General features: G+C 38.7%; 1 long non-coding RNA gene across 2 annotated transcripts in view; it reads left to right on the forward strand.

Moving 5' to 3' along the window:
* The window catches only part of LOC135456599 (uncharacterized), a 100,152-nt gene that overhangs the window by 13,348 nt on the left and 68,328 nt on the right, over positions 1-18,476 (forward strand). The window lies entirely within an intron of this gene.

Genomic DNA, 18,476 nt, shown 5'->3' on the forward strand with positions numbered 1-18,476 from the left:
TGCAAGTCAGGGGCAACTGGACCACTGTTGTTTTGGGGTTGTTTTTAAAGAAAAATGGGGTTATAGCTTTTTCATGTAAACTCAGGATGATGATAAACAACCAATATCAGTATTGGATTTTGTTATTTAAAAAAAAAAGTATCCAGAATGAATAGAAAATGAAATTACACTGACCAAGATAAACATGTAGGTGCTTCTAGTCCAAGCATAAACTGATCAGAAGCTGTATCAGCTGTGCTCTTGATTCAGCAAGGAGTAATTAGTAGCTTCCTGAAGTTTTGAGCTTCTTTTCAAACCCTGGTCATTAGGTATCATTGGAGACAGCAAACTACCCCAGGTGGCCTCAGCCAGCCCCACTAGGGAAGCACACAGGGGTTTTGTGCTTTGCTCAGTTCACATTATTCAAGGCTAATTGGCTATTCTGCCTCTTAAAGCTGTTTTTAAGCTTGCTGTTTCACTGGACACTACACAGATTTTGGATTTTCTGATTTAAATGTCAGCGACCGATTAAAAATGCTGGGTTTATAATATTAGTTTCAGACTGTGCTTTAGCTCCTGCATGCAGTAGTCCTAATTATTGGTCCCCCTCTGAGATGTTCTCCCTTTCTCATAAGATATTACCTCTTTGACAGATTAATTTGTTCAGTCATCCAGTTGGATGAATTTATTTGGTTCTGCCAGGGAGGGCTGCACATGCTCATCTGGAGCGGAGAGCTGCCCAAGGAGGCTGCTCAAGGCTTCTGTCACAAGAGGGTGATGAGCAAAAATGTGGAGTTTTTTCTGAGTCAGTTTTCATCCAACTGTACATCTAAGTGACTTCTGCTTTTCTCTTCCCACAATGGCTGTAAAGCCAGGCACAATGAACCTTGAAGCTAAATACAAACCAAGATTTTTCATTTTACAAATATTTCTTCTGGAGGCTTATTTCTCCAAGGACCTGCTGAGACATGAAAGGCAGCTCACTCTGATTTATTCCATCTCCCTTGCTTTCTTGTTCTCCTGGTTCTGCTGTCATGAGACAAGAGGCAGCAAAATGTCTGTTTTCCTTGCCAGAAGTGGTTTTGTTTAACTGGAAGAGTAGCTGATAGCTTGTGCCTAGAAAGCACCATGCTGCTGTTTATGTGTGTGCAGGGAACAGAATCTCCTGGGGCAAAATGGAATGGAGTTTGCTCTCTCATGTAGGAGGATGTATTGGATGGCCATCTTGCAATGAGTATTTTCTCACTTAGAGTACAAATGCTCCTTGTTCTTGATGTGAAAATGCAGGTGGGAAGTCTCTGCAGATAATCATGATGTGGTCTGGTGAAAGTAAGAGCAAGCAATAGCTTTGTCTTGTCTTATTTATCTAGAGCTGAGTAAACCTGAATCTTATGTTATGAGTGACAGAATAAAAAAGCATCTTTGCTCATAGAAACCAAGGTAATATTGGCTGGGTTGTCTGGCTGAAAAAGAAATTGTGTTGAGTGAAGGGAGCAGCCTCAGCCAAAGCAGTTCCTGCAGGGAGGATTGTCCCTTTGCAGTGAGTTTAACAGAATCAGCACTTTGTAAACCTTGAGAGCACATCCAGGGGACTGCCCTTCCTCACCTGTCCTTCCTCAGTAAAGCAGAATATCACTGAATAGTAGCACCACTGTCACCATCACATTTTCTGAAAAATCCCTTCACCCAGGATTTTCTCCTGGGAAGCTGAGAAGCTTCAAGGGAAAAGGAAAACAAATCCTTTTTTCATTTGCTTCTCCTGTGTTGTGCTCACATGTGGAATGTGTTTGGTGATTGTTTATCCAACTGGAGATTGTTTCATTATTTTCTGCTGTTATTTGTTTTCACTCATTGGCCAGTTGGGGCCAAGCTATGTCGGGACTCTGGAGAGTCATAAGTTTTCATTTTTATCTTTTTAGCCTTCTGCAAGTATCCTTTCTGTATTCTTTAGTATAGTTTAGTATAGTATTCTTTAATATACTATTATAAAATATTAAATTAGCCTTCTAAGAACATGGAGTCAGATCCATCATTCCTTCCTTTGTCTGGAAACCCTGGAAATACAATACAGCTCTAAAAAAATATTGATTTCCTTTTGGTACCATTTTTTAATATGTAAGGATGGGAAAAAAATAAAATCTTCCTTATGCAAATTTTAATCAATATAATCTGGATGGACCAAGTGGTGGTTCTAATGTTTGCCCCAGCTTAGGTGGCCAGGAATACATAATTATGTGTCTTTAGATCCAACATTCTTGAGCTGTGAACATAATTACAGAATCAATTATATAGACTCAATTAGCTCTTCATCTCAAGCTATATGTCAAATTGTATCTTATCCATGAGATGTTCTGAGAAGGTAGAGTGCAACCAAAGTCCTGGAAATGACATCTGCAGACAGCTGGAGAGGCCTGAAGAGCTGCTGTACATTGATGGCTCTGACAAAGTGTGCTCAGGCAGGCAGCTTGTCAACCAGAAGTAAAATCTAGATGCTTAGAGATGGAAATAGTGAATGAGCTGCTTGAATGAGTAGGAGAGCATCCTGAGAGCTGAACATGGCTCTCTAGAAAAAAAAATTATGATCATTTAAGGGAACCCAGCAAGGAAGGTAACTACACATCTCAAATCAAATCAGAGGATGTTAAAAGATGGACAACAAAATAGACTGAGAATAGAGGAGGCTTTTTTCTTCCCTTTTTAATGTCATAATCCTTATGAAGCATACTGGAGAAAGGAAACAAGGTTTGAACCTTGGTGGCATTGATCTGAGGAGCCTTACAGCTTAGAAGGAGTTATAATATCAGAAATCAAGATTTAAAATAAGTCAAATATGAGAAGATAGATAGTATCTTTATTCTACTGTAAGACTGTGCTCTCTCTCTCTGCATTAAAAAGTCCAGAATCTGATGATTTTCAGAAGCTGGATGAATAATGGGTTTCCAGAAAAGACTGGAGATATATTATGCTTAAATTTGCATCAGGACAAAACAAAAGGCAAGATGTTATTTATTTCTCTCAGCTTTATGAAGTACAGCAGAAGTTACATTATTACGAGCTGTTTTCTCAGTTCAATATCAGATCTGAGCATTATATTAATTTATGTGATAAAGTAATTCCTGCAGAACAGTATCTGATCTTCAACTTGGAGTTGATGAAACATCCTCCAGTACAGCTCTCTTTTTTCACACCAGCAGAACTTTGAATGAATAAAATTAGAACTCTAATTAAAATTTTGTAAAGGTTGCACAATTTTCTGTTAACAAGATCATTTGTTGAGTATTTTTCCCACATCTAATGCAGTGTTGTCCAACTTTTTTCCCCCTACTTTTCCTCAGGGAAAGTACAGCAATCTATCAGGAACAAACAGCTTGTGTTTAAAGAATACTGAAATGTTTATCAGTCATTTTACAAAGGGTGTAATCAATATTTATTCCAGTCACAATTAATATTCTGCAAACACAGGGCACATCATGTCCTTCTGAATCCAAGTGGACTTTCTTTGTGCTGATACAATTTTATAAACTGTTATTTTAGCTGGCTAATTATAAAAGTAAGAAATCAAGCTATGGATATGAGTTCATTTTCTGGTAAGACAAACTCAGATGTTCACTAGGAGAGAGACAGCAACAACAGTGAATATATTCATAAGTAATTACTCAGCTAAGTAAAGAAACTTTCTATGGTCAAAAACCCCAAACAAACCAAACCCAACACCTTCAGGGAAAGAGTCTCTAAGAGTCAATGTTTGGATGTCAGAAAAAATAGGAATTTTTTTATAGAAGGAAACATTTCACAAAAAAACATGGCACCTTTGATAATAGAATGTTTTTTCATTTGTGTTTCACTGACCTCAGAGGATCAAATTCTATTCATAAAGCAGTTTACAGAACACATTTGGACCCCATCACTAATATTAAATTAATCACAAAATGAAATTATTTAGCCACAAAACAGTTTTGTCTTGGGTGAGGCAGATTGTGATTCTGATCTCATTTACAATGGTTTTACATCAGTGTAATTTGATTTCACTGAAGCTTATGCTGTATAAAAGAGGAGAGAGCATGGCTCATATTTTCTGAGTGGTCATAAATTGCACACAATTGCAAAAAGAGGAATTTCTACTCCGGGAAGAAATCCATGCAAATGTATTTTGCTAAAAAATTTGGCAGCCTTTTTGGAGTGTGCTATTTATATTTTTTTAAATAAGCTTAGCTCCAGTCAGAAAAGATGCTATATTTCCAGTGCAAATGACCACAGCTCAGTCAGGAGATGCAGTTTTGCTAAGGTTGCTTAGGAGAAAATGGAAAAAAATAATCTAGAGAGTTTCTGAAAGAGGAACATTTTAATTAAATAATGCTACTCTGAAGTATTTGTTCAGTCCAGTACTCCTGAGCTGTTTATCAACAGGATAGAAAAGCAAGATGGAAGAGGATTCCCAGGCTGTTGCAGATATCTTAGTGTTTAGGACCAGTTAAAATTATTTGCACGAGACAGAAAAGAATGGTTGTGATGTCTGTGTTGCATTTCCCCTCAAACGTGCTGCCACATTTCATCTTGCTCTAGCCATGTTTTAGCTAATTTTTGGTTCTAGGAGCTTTTATCTATTTGACTTTTTATGCAGAAGACATAAAGTACTTCTGAGAAATCTCTGTTGTGGCTCTCCTAGGAAAGCCTCCCAGCCACAGAACACAAGTGGCTGCTTGGCTCCCTCGCAGGGAGGGCTGGAAGTTGGACTGTGCTTTAAAGACATCCAAAAGAGCACAGCCTTGTCTTCTCCCTTCTCCTCTCTTGGAGAACTGGAATTTCCTCTTCGGGGCTTGTCAGCTGAGCACACACCTCTCTGAATTGTGCAGCAGGGTACCCTCTGACCTCTCCTGCCTGTGTGTGCTACATTCAGTGGGATCTGGGTTAAATTTTAAGGGGTAAAAAGAGGAATGAAAAGAAAAAAAAAAGAAAATATTTTGAGCAGAAGGAAAGAAATTCAATCTTTTCTGGAAATTCTTTTCCTGTGTAAGGGAATAAGAGCTGCTAAACGTGACTGTGGCTTGGCTGTGGTTTTTTCTTTGGGAACACTGATTAGGAAATTGGTACCTCCCATGTAGCCCCACACCTCCTGTCACCTGCACAGCTCAGTGCCTGTGCCTCCAGCCACTACAGGGGACTCAGAGAAGAAAAGGCTTTCAGGTCACTGCAGTAACATGCACCTAACCCTGATCATCTCTTTTCAATGTCCCCAGCTGATTGCATTAGGAAATTCTGCTTTTCACTCCCTTACCTGCCCAAACCTTCACCCCAGCACCTGAAGCAGCAGCTGGACAGCATTGGCTGTCACACGGATGTCCCCTTTCCCTGCCAGCACCTTATTCACCAGTGGGAGTTTCTCTCCAGGAGTAAACTTCAAATTCTCTGCTGGTTCTGACCCGAAACCTCCCATGAGCAGATTCATGTCCCTGACAGGGAGCAGAGGATAAATTCACCAGCATGTCCAACGTGCTCAGCTGCAGCTGTAGGGGGTGTAAAGGATTTAGGGTTGGTTCTTATTCTGAGTGTACTTCTAAAGAATTGTGAAAATGTGTAGCTCCTGCTGTTGTCTGGCACAAATTATTCTGTGATCAATGGATTGCTTATGCATATGGCAAATATTTCCTGAATTGGCAATTTCATTACAAATGTAAAGACAGACAACAGTAAAAAGCATGGGATTTGATGTAAGAGTTCTCAGGGTAAATTTTAATTTATTTTTATTTATTATTTATTTATGTAAATTTTTATGTATTTTTAAGATTAATTCTAATCTTAGAAACTTAGAAAAACCTGCTTATTCAGTGATAACATTCAGATGTGACTCAGATCAACAATGGACATTGCAGAACAGTTTCCTTTTGCACCAAGCAAGCAGAAAGTAAAAAAAAGAACAGATGACTGTTCTGATGAAAAGTGAAAGGAATCCATCAGTTTATAAATTACCTTCTTTTTTGATAGACTAGAACAATGTTTTTTGGAGGAAAAAAAAGACCCTACAAAGGGATTTAGGACTCCAGCCTGGCAACATTTTAATGTGTTCATTAACTTAATTTGTAAATAATGGGCTATAGTTTCTGTGAGTTTGTGCTTCCCTGTAATTTTCATTGTATTACCTGATTTTTTAGGAAGTGGATGTAATGCTTAAAAATTTTAAGAACATTTAGAGAGAAATTAAGATGGTATTTTTAAAATACAGGTGAAACAAAGAAGTAACCTTAGTGAAGCAAAATTTATACCATAAGATTCTACTCTACATAAATGTAATAAAGTAAGAGATTTTTTTAAAAAAGGAAAATTAAAGGAAAATTTTCTGAAGAGGAAACTAATTTCTAACAGCTCTTCAGTTGGAAGAATAACCTACAGACCCTTAGTGTGGAGAGGAGATTGGGAAATATCAGGAGCAAAATTGTACCGAAGCATGTTGTGTGCTACAATAGAAGCCCTGGCTTGAGGGTTTGTGGCCAAAACACAAGGGGGTAAGGCTTAGTGGTGAACTAATGAGAGTCCTCATTAGTTCCGAAGGCAGCCTACAAGGAAGATGGAGAGGGGCTCTTTTTGAGGATCTGGAGTGACAGAACAAGGGGGAATGACTTCCCGCTGAAGAGAGTTGTTTTAGATTAGATGTTGGAAAGAACTTTACTGTGGGGTGGTGAGACACTGGCTGTGGCTGCCCCATCCCTGGAAGTGTTCAAAGCCAGGCTGGATGGAGCTCTGAGTAACCTGGAATAGTGGAAGGTGCCCATACCCATGGGGTTGGAGGGTTGGGTGATTAAGGTCCCTTCCAACCCAAGCCATTCTGTGATTGTGCTCCTCTGTTGTTGCTCTGCCTCAGGAGTATGGAATCCTGACCCTGTTCCTTGGTCCCATGTTCCCAGAAATGAGATCAATGGGAAGGAGAGAGTCAGGAATAGGCACAGAAAAACTCGAAGCAAGCAATGTACCATAAAAAACAGAGAAAAGAAACTGAGAAATAAAAATAATTTGGCAATGAGATACCTTGAGAGCAGGTGGTGGACATAAAAGATGGTGGCCTACAAATATTTGCTGGTTAAATTGAAGGGTAAATACTCTCATTGTGCTGCATAAATATTTCTGGGAAAGGGCAAACAACTCTATGGAGTGACAAATATTCCAGTTTATACAGTAACATTTACCTTACAGATATCATAGGGTAAATATTTTTTTGAGTGTAGATATTCCATGGAAAGATATTGCTTTATGCTCTGCATAGAACAGTAGCTAGGACAAAATTCATTAAATAAAAGCCAACTATTCTTCAGGTAGAACAGCAGTATAACATTGCAGAAATCTCATTATAAACCCCAACATATTATGGGGAATTTCCTACACAGTCCTCTCAAGGATATGTCAGCTGGCCTGAATACTGTTTTGATAGAAAGCCTAAACAAAAAGTCCCAGCAACACATAGTAATTAGACATAATAATAGCAGTTACATAATAACATTATCTAGCTTTTATTAAATCTATTAAGTCTAAATGTAATTTATAAATATCTATTATGTATGACTATATGTAAATATATAAACATATGTATAATTGTACATAAAATGTGCTATGTACAAATTAAATTATTATTAAATGTAACAGCAACAAAATAACAATTACATAACTAATAGCACATAATAATGATAGCAATAAATTTGCACTCTTAATTAACAAACAACCCCTCTATTTTCTGAAACAAATTTGTCTGCTGGCAAAATTCAACCAACAACTTAATTGAAGAGATCCTAATTTTCCTCCAAGAGGTTGCTCTCCCCACCCTGCTCCTGCCTGAGTTAAATGCATAACTTTTACCTCTTGCCAAAGCATTCTTTATCTAGTTCTGTATCTAATACTCACTAGTACTGTAAATCCCCATCAATAATTTCGATGTCCTGCCCAAAAACACATCCCCAGCTGAAAGCAGGGGCTGTTCTTCATTACTTATGACTGAGGTGGGATAGAATTTGGGAGATATCCTGCCCAAGACCCTTGCCCAGACTATCACTAACCAGTGGTGGCTCTGGCCTGTGTCCACCTAAATTTTTAATATATCCAAAGAAGGAGACAACCTTACAGGCTTTAAGTCAGGTAGACTGCCACTAAAGTCTCTAAGTTATGTTAATAATCAAAATGAATCGCTGTGTCCCAACCAGTTTATCAATCTGGTAATTCCACAGTTGTGTCTCACTTGGACACCAAGGCTAGCTCCAGTTTAATCTCAAACAATGAGATTTCAGAATTAAGCCACAAGGTGGGACATGACCATTTACATTTTAGCAGTTTTATTGTCTGAAATCTAATTTTCTGGGATGCTTGGATCAGATGATGAAGTGGAGTTTCTGGTGTAGTTTGTATTGTCAAGATGTGTTTGCTTTGCACACTGCTGTCGGAAATGAAGATCCACTGAGTACAAAACATTCACTGGGGTGACTGAAGAATGTGGCACAGCATCTTTACTACAAGCTTCTTCCAGCTCTCATCCCTCTTTCTACTTGTCTTTCTTTCAACATTACTCATGGTCCTTTACATTACATGGTCCTGTTTTATTTAAAAATACACATGGCATTTTTTCCATATAAAAATTCTTACTAGAGCTTTAGGAAGGAAAATAATGTATAGCTTACAGAAATAATAATCAGTTATTTTCTTCTTAGCTAGTTGGAGGACAAGGTTTACCATATTCTAGCAAGCATCTTCCTTAGTTTTCTCCTGTAGGTAAATTACAGGCAAGGAGATACATGCTGTTTAATCTGTACTGCTTATTTTCCTTTCTAGACTAACTCTCCATTTCCAGCTAGCTCTTTCAGTTTACCCAGAGGCAAAACTTTCAGGTTCTTTCCTGAGACTCTAATGTTTCAGCATCTCTCATATTCTCAAAAGCATTCCTGCCTTTTTGAGTATGGCTAGTGCTAATTGAGCCCCGAGAATGCAGGCATTTATTGCAGGCACGTTTATTTCTGCTGGTGTGTCACTGTTCATGGAAGCACATCTTGTTCAGGACCTCCAGCAGCTCTTCTGGCTCTTTCTGCTGCCTCCAGAGTCTGCTGTTTGCTGGAATGCAGAGGTCTCTCTGCCAGGGCACTCAAATCAGTGCCATTCTCTGGGGTTTCCCCTCACATTCACCATCTCCTCTTTCAGGAGCCCATCGCTTTGATTTTGGCAGCCAGTGGGAGTTTTCCTCCTCAAGGAAAACTCAGCTGTCTGACTCCATGCTTAGTTCATCAAAAGCAACAACCAGAGGAGGTCTCCCAGAGGTAAAGAGCAATTCCTGAGAACTGGGAAGTGAATGTCTACCAGCACCCCTTAATTAGACTCAACAAAGAAGTTGACACTGTGTTTTGGTGGAAAGCAACATAAGCTTGGCAAGGTAGAGGGGCTTGGGGAGTGATGTGGGTGTTTTCCATCTCTATGATTCTATTGTACCATGACTGATCTCACCTTGCTTTAATATTCTCTCCTGTAACCTGTTCCATGGGCTTGCTGTCCTTTCAGAAATGCAATTATCTAAGAATTGATGGTCATCTCATTCATCCTAAATACTGCAGTGGGATAAACTGTATTATTTCTGAACCATGTGAAATAATGGATTGTACAGTCTAGACCTGAATATCCTCAGTTTACATAAGTTCTGCTTCTTAATTCCATTTGCCTTATTTTCAACTAAATCACCAGTGTGTGAAAAGGGATGCTAGAGGATAGAAAGAAATGAAAATGGTGCAAAAGACAGATTAAAGAAATATAACAGTGTTTTTGGGTCAGGTGAACACAGAATTAAAAGTGAAACAGGTAAGGGAGGCAAAATTAGGTAAGGGTGAAGGAAAAAATCCTCAACACAGAAGATATACTTGATGGATATTGAGAGTGGGATGCAAAGCTTTCATTTAAATGTCTTTAAATCAAGTCCTTGATATGGATCTATTGACTAAAACCCACTTAGATTTCATTGCTATAGACAAACTTGCTGGTGTCTTACTAATTTTTGCTGGACAGTTGTTGCATACACATCACAAACCCCACACTCACCCTAATTGGTGGCCCTGTCGACAAGCTTCAAAGAGATGCCAAATCATTAATAGTTGTGGAGACTGAGCTGCCTCAAATGAAAATCTTTAATGCATTTCATGATGTATAATTATGCTAGAGAGGTGCCAGGGAATTGTTATCCATATCAAGTCAGATGCCAGCCAGAGCTATAGACCTTGGACAAAAGGGTCAGATCAGACAACCTAATAAATGCTGCACAGGAGGTGGATGGAGCCAAAAATAGAGTGGGATGAAGCAAGAGAGAGTTCTCTGAAGGAAAATTCTCAGCCAGAAGTACAATTCTGCACTATTTTACCTTTCTCTGCTGATAAAAGGTCTTGCTGTGTTCCCCTGATGTTTCACAGGACGAAAAAACCACCCACAGAGTGTGATTCAGATAAGTTTGGGTAGGCCAATGAGGAAAAATTCAGGATTAAAGTCCCAGAAGGAGAAAGGAACAATATCTTCCCAACACAAATGGTGGCAAATGAATGTACAATAGACATGAGCAAAGTAAAAATATGCTGATCAATGCAGTACCACTAAACACACCAAAAAGATTAAAAGAAGTAGTTAAGGACAGGAGAATTGGTGGCAGAAAAGGAAAAATACAGACTGATATCATGCAAAAGGAGAGTGGCAAGGAGGGAAAATCTAATGCAGTAAAACTCAGATATTATTTAGACAGAGGTTCAATTTTTTTCAAACTGTTGCCATACAGCTCTCCTGACCAGATTATACAAATGAAGTGCTTGCTGATGTTCCTCTTGTTGCTACCTGCTTCTACCTCAATGTGAAAATATTATGGAAATCTGTCTCACTACTTCACAGGGGTTGCACATGCTATCACCTGTTTTGCCTAATTGCTAATTGCTCTCAGAATGTTAATGGAAAAGTAATGTGTGTAGGAGAGCCCATTTTGTAGATTAGATTTCTTAATGGACTTTCTGGAAGCATGAGAAGTAATTAATCTCCCCAGTAACACACTGTCACCTGCTGCTGTGGGTTTCCAAATGGCCTTTACCAACACAGCACTTTTTGTTTGTGTGGTGTTGTGTCTGTTTGCTCTCGGAGAAGCGTGGGGGTGGTGGGGCTGGGAGATGTGCAACTCCTCTTGTTTTTGCTTTTGCAGGAAGAGAGAACCACAATCCCACACAAAGTATGGAAGCAATATTCAGTAGCTCTCATCTATTTTGTTCACCATTTTTTCTGGTGACTTCAGAGCTGAAATTAAGAATTCTTTCCTTGCAATTGTGTGGGAGCTCTGTCTGTACAGCCACATAATGCCTGAAATGCTCCCCAGAGAGAACCCAGAGACCCTTCATTTGGCCCCCAAATAAACAAAATCTTGTGTAATCACTGGCTGATTTCAGTAGGCATTTACAAAAAACCAAACTTGTAGATGAGTATTAGTGCAAGATTTAATTTGGAAAACTTCTGTGCTACATAAATACTTGAAATTTCTTCAATAAGTTAAACAATAATGGCATGGTTCTTTCTAGTCTTTGGCTTGTGACACTGATACCTTCATTGCTGCTCTAGGTGCACTTGTGGAGTTGGCGGCATCTGGAAATTCTCAGAATTGACTGCATGCCACCTAAGTGTATTAGACTTCTATTTTTCCTTTTAAGCAGGAATACCTTGGCAAATCTGTGATTTTAGGTGAGAGAGAAGACATTGCAATGATAGAAGTTATGAATGCTGAGCCATTGCTATGGGCTGGTTTGAAAAGCAAGGTGAACTTCTAAATGGCATTTTTACGTTATTATCCAGCTGAAGAAGAATTTTGGGGTTTACTACTCAAAATAGAAAAAGAAAGTTTTGACAAACAGTGTTAGGAAAACAGGGACTAGAACTTCCAAATAGAATATAATCCTAGATATTACACTTTTCCTAGTGTGTTATGCAATGATAGTTAATACTGAGAAGTAAGCTGAGTGAAGAGACCAAAATGAATGTGTTGATTTAGGATAATGTCTAAATAGGAAAAAAATTGCTTGAGTAGTTATTCTCTTTTTCTGCAGAGACTGGGGCTCCTGTAATGATGCTGATGGATTATAGGGGAAAAACACCCTTTTGTCTCTGCTGTTGTTTAGACTTGAGAGCAAGATCTTGACTACTGATGTTTCAACATTATTTTATACATAATGAGATAATTAATAAATGAGAGCCATTTGTAAAATTAGATTAATTTTCTTAACAGCTCTGTAGAGAAAAAAACATTAAAATGTATTTTTAGTTTTCAACTTAATTTTATCTATTTAGAAAAATATGTGCTGAGAGGTACTGACAGGGTTAAACCTGTTGGGATGCTAACCTCTTTTGGCATGAAGTCAAATGGCCTGCCAGTTTTCTTAAGGGAGAGGACCAGAAAGTTCCTTGCCTTCCCTGTAAAAAGTGCTGTCTTGGACAGAGTAAGATAAACAAACTTGCAGCAGATACACATTTAGAGACATCTTCTTGGTCAAGAAAAGGGAGGCAGCCTGAATGTGTGTGATTTTGGTGGAGGAAAAAAAAGAAAGTCCACATCTGATTTATGGTAAATTATAGGGAGGAGACCCACTGCTTGGGGCTGAGTATAATGTTTTCTCTAAAGAGAAAATTGCATAGAGATCAAAAATTGCATAGAGATCATTGGCAATTAATGGCTCAGTCAGTGGCTTTGTCAGATATCCTGCACAACTGATTCAGCAGTGCTCCATCCCCTGGAGGTGTAGAGCTTGTGTGATGGATAGAATAACATCCCTGGTGGTAATCCTGGCACTTCAGTATGGGCTATGGGGAAGCAGCAAGCTCTTTTGCTCTTTACCCTTGAAGTGATCTCAACTTCACTTGAAAACACGAAGTGGTGGTGAAAACACCAACCCTCTGCAACAGTGTTGGCAGGGGTCCGAGGATGAGGGAAGAGATGAGAATGTTGACTCCATGTTTCAGAAGGCTGATTTATTATTTTACAATATATATTATATTAAAACTATACTAAAAGAATAGAAGAAAGGATTTCATTAGAAGGCTGGCTAAGAATAGGAAAAGAATGATAGCAAAGGCTTGTGTCTCAGAGAGTCTGAGCCAGCTGGACTGTGATTTCCCATTAATTAGAAACAACCACATGAGACCAATCACAGATGCACCTGTTGCATTTCACAGCAGCAGATAACCATTGTTTACATTTTTTTCCTGAGGCCTCACAGCTTCTCAGGAGGAAAAATCCTAAGGAAAGGATTTTTCAGAAAATATCATGGCTACAACCCTCCTTTTAAAAAAATCAAAATTTTTGCTTAATTCCCATTGTGTTCCCATTGTAATTCCCATTTGTTTTCCACAGGCCAAAACATACTCAAATCTCACATAAATGTCAGCATTTTGTCATCCCAAAATGCTGTTAGTGTGCTGCAATACACATTTGTTCATGTTCTAGCAGCAGTGCTGTTCATGTGCACAACTGCTCCTTTCTGGGAGTGTGCCACTGTATATTGGTGAACATTGCCGAACTTATTTGGAGTCTGTTGTCACAATCAGGTTTTTTTCAGTTTTTAGTAAACCTCAGTAGTGGTTTTCTTCTTGTGTGTTGGTTGTGTTATTTGTGATTGAGCCTAATGTTCTGGTTGGAGTCAATAATCTTAGATGCCTTTTCCAACACTAATGATTCTATGACAAATGTTTCTTCCAGAGAAATTGGCACCTTACACATTCTCCCAGCACTGCATGTGCATACCCAGTCCAAGTCTTTCTCAGAGTGCAAATATTTTTCTTTGGCAAGGTAGTGAAACAAATAAATTAGGAAAAAAAATGGTTTATGGCCCATTCCCCAGTCTACTTCATACAGACCTGAAACTGGCATAACTGAGTGTCATTGTCATATTTTCTTGAAAAATTTCTTTGCCAGGATTTCTTCTCCTGGGAAGCTGAGAAGCCTCAGGGATAAATGAAAAGAATAATTATCTGATTGCTTCTCCTGTGTTTGCTGCTTTGGAATGTGGTTGGAGATTTTTTGCCAACTGGTCATTGTTTGATTGGTTTCATGTGAATTGTTTTAACTTAATGACCAATAAAGGTCCAGCTGTGTCGGGGCTCTGGAAGCAGTCACAAGTTTTTAATTATCATTCTTGTTAAACCTTCTGTCTGCATACTCTCTCTATTCTTTAGTATAGTTTAAATATAGCATTCTATAATATGAGATGAGATGAGGTGTGATATGCGATATGGCCTTCTAGTCAGATTCTCAATTCCTCCTTCGTCCTGGGGGCCCAGCAAATACCACAACTGAGCAGTACAAAGCTAGGGATGAGCATCCAGGGGTTATTTAGCCTAGCAAAAACAAATACATCTATCACTGAGGATGTGGGATAATTTCACTGCCCTGAGAGTGAAAACTAACTTGGACATCTTGCAATAGTTAATGCTGGGGACAAAGAAGTTTCTCCTTTCTGTCAGCTTGTACAGGGCTAAATGTGATTCCAGATAGGGCACATCCCATCTCTGTGGGGTTTTTTATTTACAACAGGGATAATGTATACACATCTCCAGCCAATTTTTGTAAATAATTTTGCAGACCAAATGCATTGTATAATTGTTAAATAAGAACATTTCCCCTGAAATGACCAAAAAGATGTGTAGCAAAATATTGACTCATCCTCTATATGGAGAATTACGCTGCTCAAGGGAGCTGGATTTTCAAACCAGCTGGTCTACAGCAGAAGCTGGTGCTGATGAATTATCCCTCAGACAATGGATAAGGGATGATTTGGCTCTGAGTGGGTGATGGGAACAAGGTGTTGAATGAAGCTGCTGAAACTCCCACCAGAGCTGAAATGTTCTTGTAATGTGGAAGAGAAATGGGAAAGGTTAAGCCAGGGTTTCAGTCTCAAACCTTAAGTAGTAACAGTCAAGAAAAAAAAAACCAGCAAAGACAAAAAACCAACCTTTATTTTTGATGATAAATTGTTCTTAAGCAGCCTTCTGTTAACTTGAACAGAGGTTGTTAAATGTGTAATTGTGGTATTGGCATTGGAGTACTCTGCCCTGCATAGAGATAAAACAGGAGAGTGCTGTGAGCTCATGAAAACAAGCTGAAATCACACAAGGTTTGCATATTTGACAGTTTAACAGACCTGCTAAAAGTCTAGATTTTGATAGGAGATAAGATATATAGGATATCTTTTTTAGCCTTCTAAGAGTTAATTCTTCATAAGAAATGAGCTCTTGCTTAACCATAAATTGTCACTAGGCCAAAACAATTTTTTATTGGATGTAGGATAATGAATTCACTTTATGCCATTCTCTATGTCTCACTGTGTAGCTCAGCAGAGATAAAGGTGCCAGATTTGTAGTTTTGATAGGTAGTTAATTACCATGGAAGGGAGCACAGAAACTCACTCTTTGAGTGAATAAAAGCCATATAACTTCCAGAAGCTTTTTGTTAGAACAATAGGTAATGAAGTGGACATGAAAACCAACATTTTTTAGAGTTAAAATTGGTTTTCGTGGCAAACAAGTATGTTCTTAAAACTAAAACACTGGAACTATTGAAGGAAAGGGACTCAAAGATCCCAATGCAGCCACAGGTCAGGGTGTAGGATAGTTTCTGTTCTTGTAAAGTTGAGACAAAAGAACAGTTCAGAAAATAATTGTTTTGGGCATGGGAAAGAAGATCCAGCAAAGCCAGTAAGCTCTGGGTTCACTGGAGAGAAAAATATTATATTCCTTTGTTTGTTCAAGGAAACAAACCAATGAAATTTATGCATAAAATGGAATCAATTTCCATTTCCTGTGAGGCAGAATCATCCTCAAAAAGGCACCTAACATATTGAAAGCAGCAAAGCAGGTCATGGCAGCAAGGATACTTCCTTGTTTTGCAACACATGAAATGGGAAAATATCAAACTTTTGTGATGGCCAAGGATGCTGAACTCTTTTCAGGTAGCTCTTCATCTGCAGAAAAGCATGCCCAAGAGAGGAGTGGATAAAGAGAAGTCTACAAGTATTTGATTAAAAAACAACCCTGTCCAGATGCCTTGGAAATGTAGGCTGTGATCAGCCAAGCTGCAAAACAAAATCCTGTAAAAAAGCAATTAAGAGATAGGACAGGGTGACAGGCATATCCTGTTCTTCACCCCTAAAACCAAAGTACTGCTAGATTGGCTGTTATTTAAAGGCTACAGGATTATGAGTTCTGAGGTGTTGCAGAAAGCTTTATTAAAAGGACATCTGGATGTCAGGGAAGTCCTGAAAAATCTCAGAACATTGAAGGTGATTTGATACTGTCACCTCAGGAAGCATCATTAAGATAACTCTAAGGATCCACTGCATATATGAAGACTTAAAAATCAAAATGGAAGGATCAAGGTTAGTGCCTGTGGGTGAGAGAAATTTGACTGAAGTGAAATAGTCCTGGAGGTGTGGATAGATGTAGAAATCCGACAGGGCTGAGCTAGAGTGCTTCTGTATATTGAGTTATTGATAAATTATTGTGATTTCATAAATGCTATACATGGTTACAAGTACTTAAATCTGAGGTCTCATTTTAAGCTCCAAAATGAAAATTCAATTGTCTCCTAAGCAGGAATTCCTTCTTTCCCTCTTGTAAGACAATAGTTGGAAGCATCTTCTGAGAATGTGTTTTCAGATGCCAGGTAATCAAAGCTAAATTGTGCATAGATATATATTTTTATTTTAAAAAATAGTAACTCATGAAAATAATTATTTTAAAGTATTTTCTCATGAGACTAAATATTCATTAGCCTAATTGCAAGCAAGACAATGTCTTTCCATCACAATAAATTCAAAATGGTTCATTAGCTTCTACAAGAGGATGAAATGGATCATTTTGTTAAGCCTGATGTTGGTTTAAATGGTTGATTTCTTTGTGTGTGTTTTGGAACTCAGAAAATACCTGGGCAACAAAAAATAGTTAATCAATTAAGGAATTGCTTGCAAGACAATGAAAGAGAGGGAAAACTTATATTTCCTGCAGATTTACATCCTGACTGAAAGCTGAGATGGGGTTTAAACCAGTGTGGATGGGACTATGAACATGTCAAAATGTCAGCACTCACTTGAAGGGTAGTACCTTTCTAAGTTGCAGTAAACCTGATGTTTTCAGGCACAGAATGAGGTTATTTCATTTGATTTTTCCCAGTACATGAAGAAAATGTGGAGAGGGAGGTGAAGAAAAATAAGAAAACAGAGGTTTTATTATTTTCATTATGATTACAAAACCAGCCTTGAAGATATAGCACTACCATGGCATTTATATTCTAGAAGAGAGTGTTTCATCCCTAATGGTAACTGTTGTTATCTAACAGGAAGGATGTGATCATTATTTTGCTCTCTCAGCTCTCCTTTTTCTCCCTTTTGCAGGGATTTAAGCACACTATGGTCCTGCTGAATCCTTCCATCCATTTCCCTGGCTCAGGCTGGCTGTAGTCAGTGGATGTGATGGAGGAATTTTATCATGGACCTGGCTCTGCATGCAAAATAGGGATTCTAAGTAGGGAAGGACAAGGAGAGAGGAAAAACTAGTGTGGTATCTGAAAAATAAATAGGAAGCATCTCAGCTCTGATTCTCTTCTTTCTTACTTTATCTTTCCTGAGAGAACTTTATTGACTTCACTGGTTTTCTGTTTGTGTTCTTTTTTTTGTCTGAACCTCAGAAGAAGAGTCAAGGTCATTGTTTCCCATTTATCCCTTCAGACTCTAACTTTTGCCACAGATATGAGCTCTTTTATTATTTATTTTGGAAGATAATCCCTGATCATTGTAAACTGAAAATACAATATAGCTCACTTATGAGAAAGCAAGGGTAGTTTGGAGATTAAGTTTACCCTATTACACTGCTAAAGCTCAGATACTTGATTCAGCTCCTTGGTTCTATCACCTAGACTGGCTGATATTTCCAAATCAAGCAGGCAAAACTGCCACTCAGGTTTACAATAAAGAAATAAAGATATTTCTCTTTCTGGACTTATCTCCCTGCAGCTTCTTCCCGGCTTCTGCTCTGTTTTAGATCCTATCTGCTCCAAGGTAGCTCAGCTGAAATTCACTTAGAAATACTCCAATCTACCTTCAAAATGTAATCCTAGTGCCTGTGGGGGAGACTGTGTGCTCTGCCCTTGAAACCCAGCTCACCTCAATGTCCGGGTGTCCTGGGCTAATGGGGCAACTGGAGAGGCAACTGGAGAGGCCTCCTGGGCTCTCTGGTGGGACTTTGTCAGCTTTTCACCCTTTAACCCTCTGGTGGGGCATCAGCAGCTCACCACTCAAGCAGTGATGCACCAGCTTCTCCCCCACCCTGACATGTCAAATGCAGCTGACTGTGAATACTCTTGGAGTATTTGCAGCCAAGTTCTGCCAGTTCTGCCTTTGGGCAGCAGCTCTTTAGTCAAGTGATGAAATTAAAGATGTTCTCTGTCACTCTGTGAAGGCAAAGGGTTTCAGTTTTACATG

This window comes from Zonotrichia leucophrys, chromosome 1A (genome assembly GCF_028769735.1).
Source record: "Zonotrichia leucophrys gambelii isolate GWCS_2022_RI chromosome 1A, RI_Zleu_2.0, whole genome shotgun sequence".
Classification (NCBI taxonomy): Eukaryota; Metazoa; Chordata; class Aves; order Passeriformes; family Passerellidae; genus Zonotrichia; species Zonotrichia leucophrys.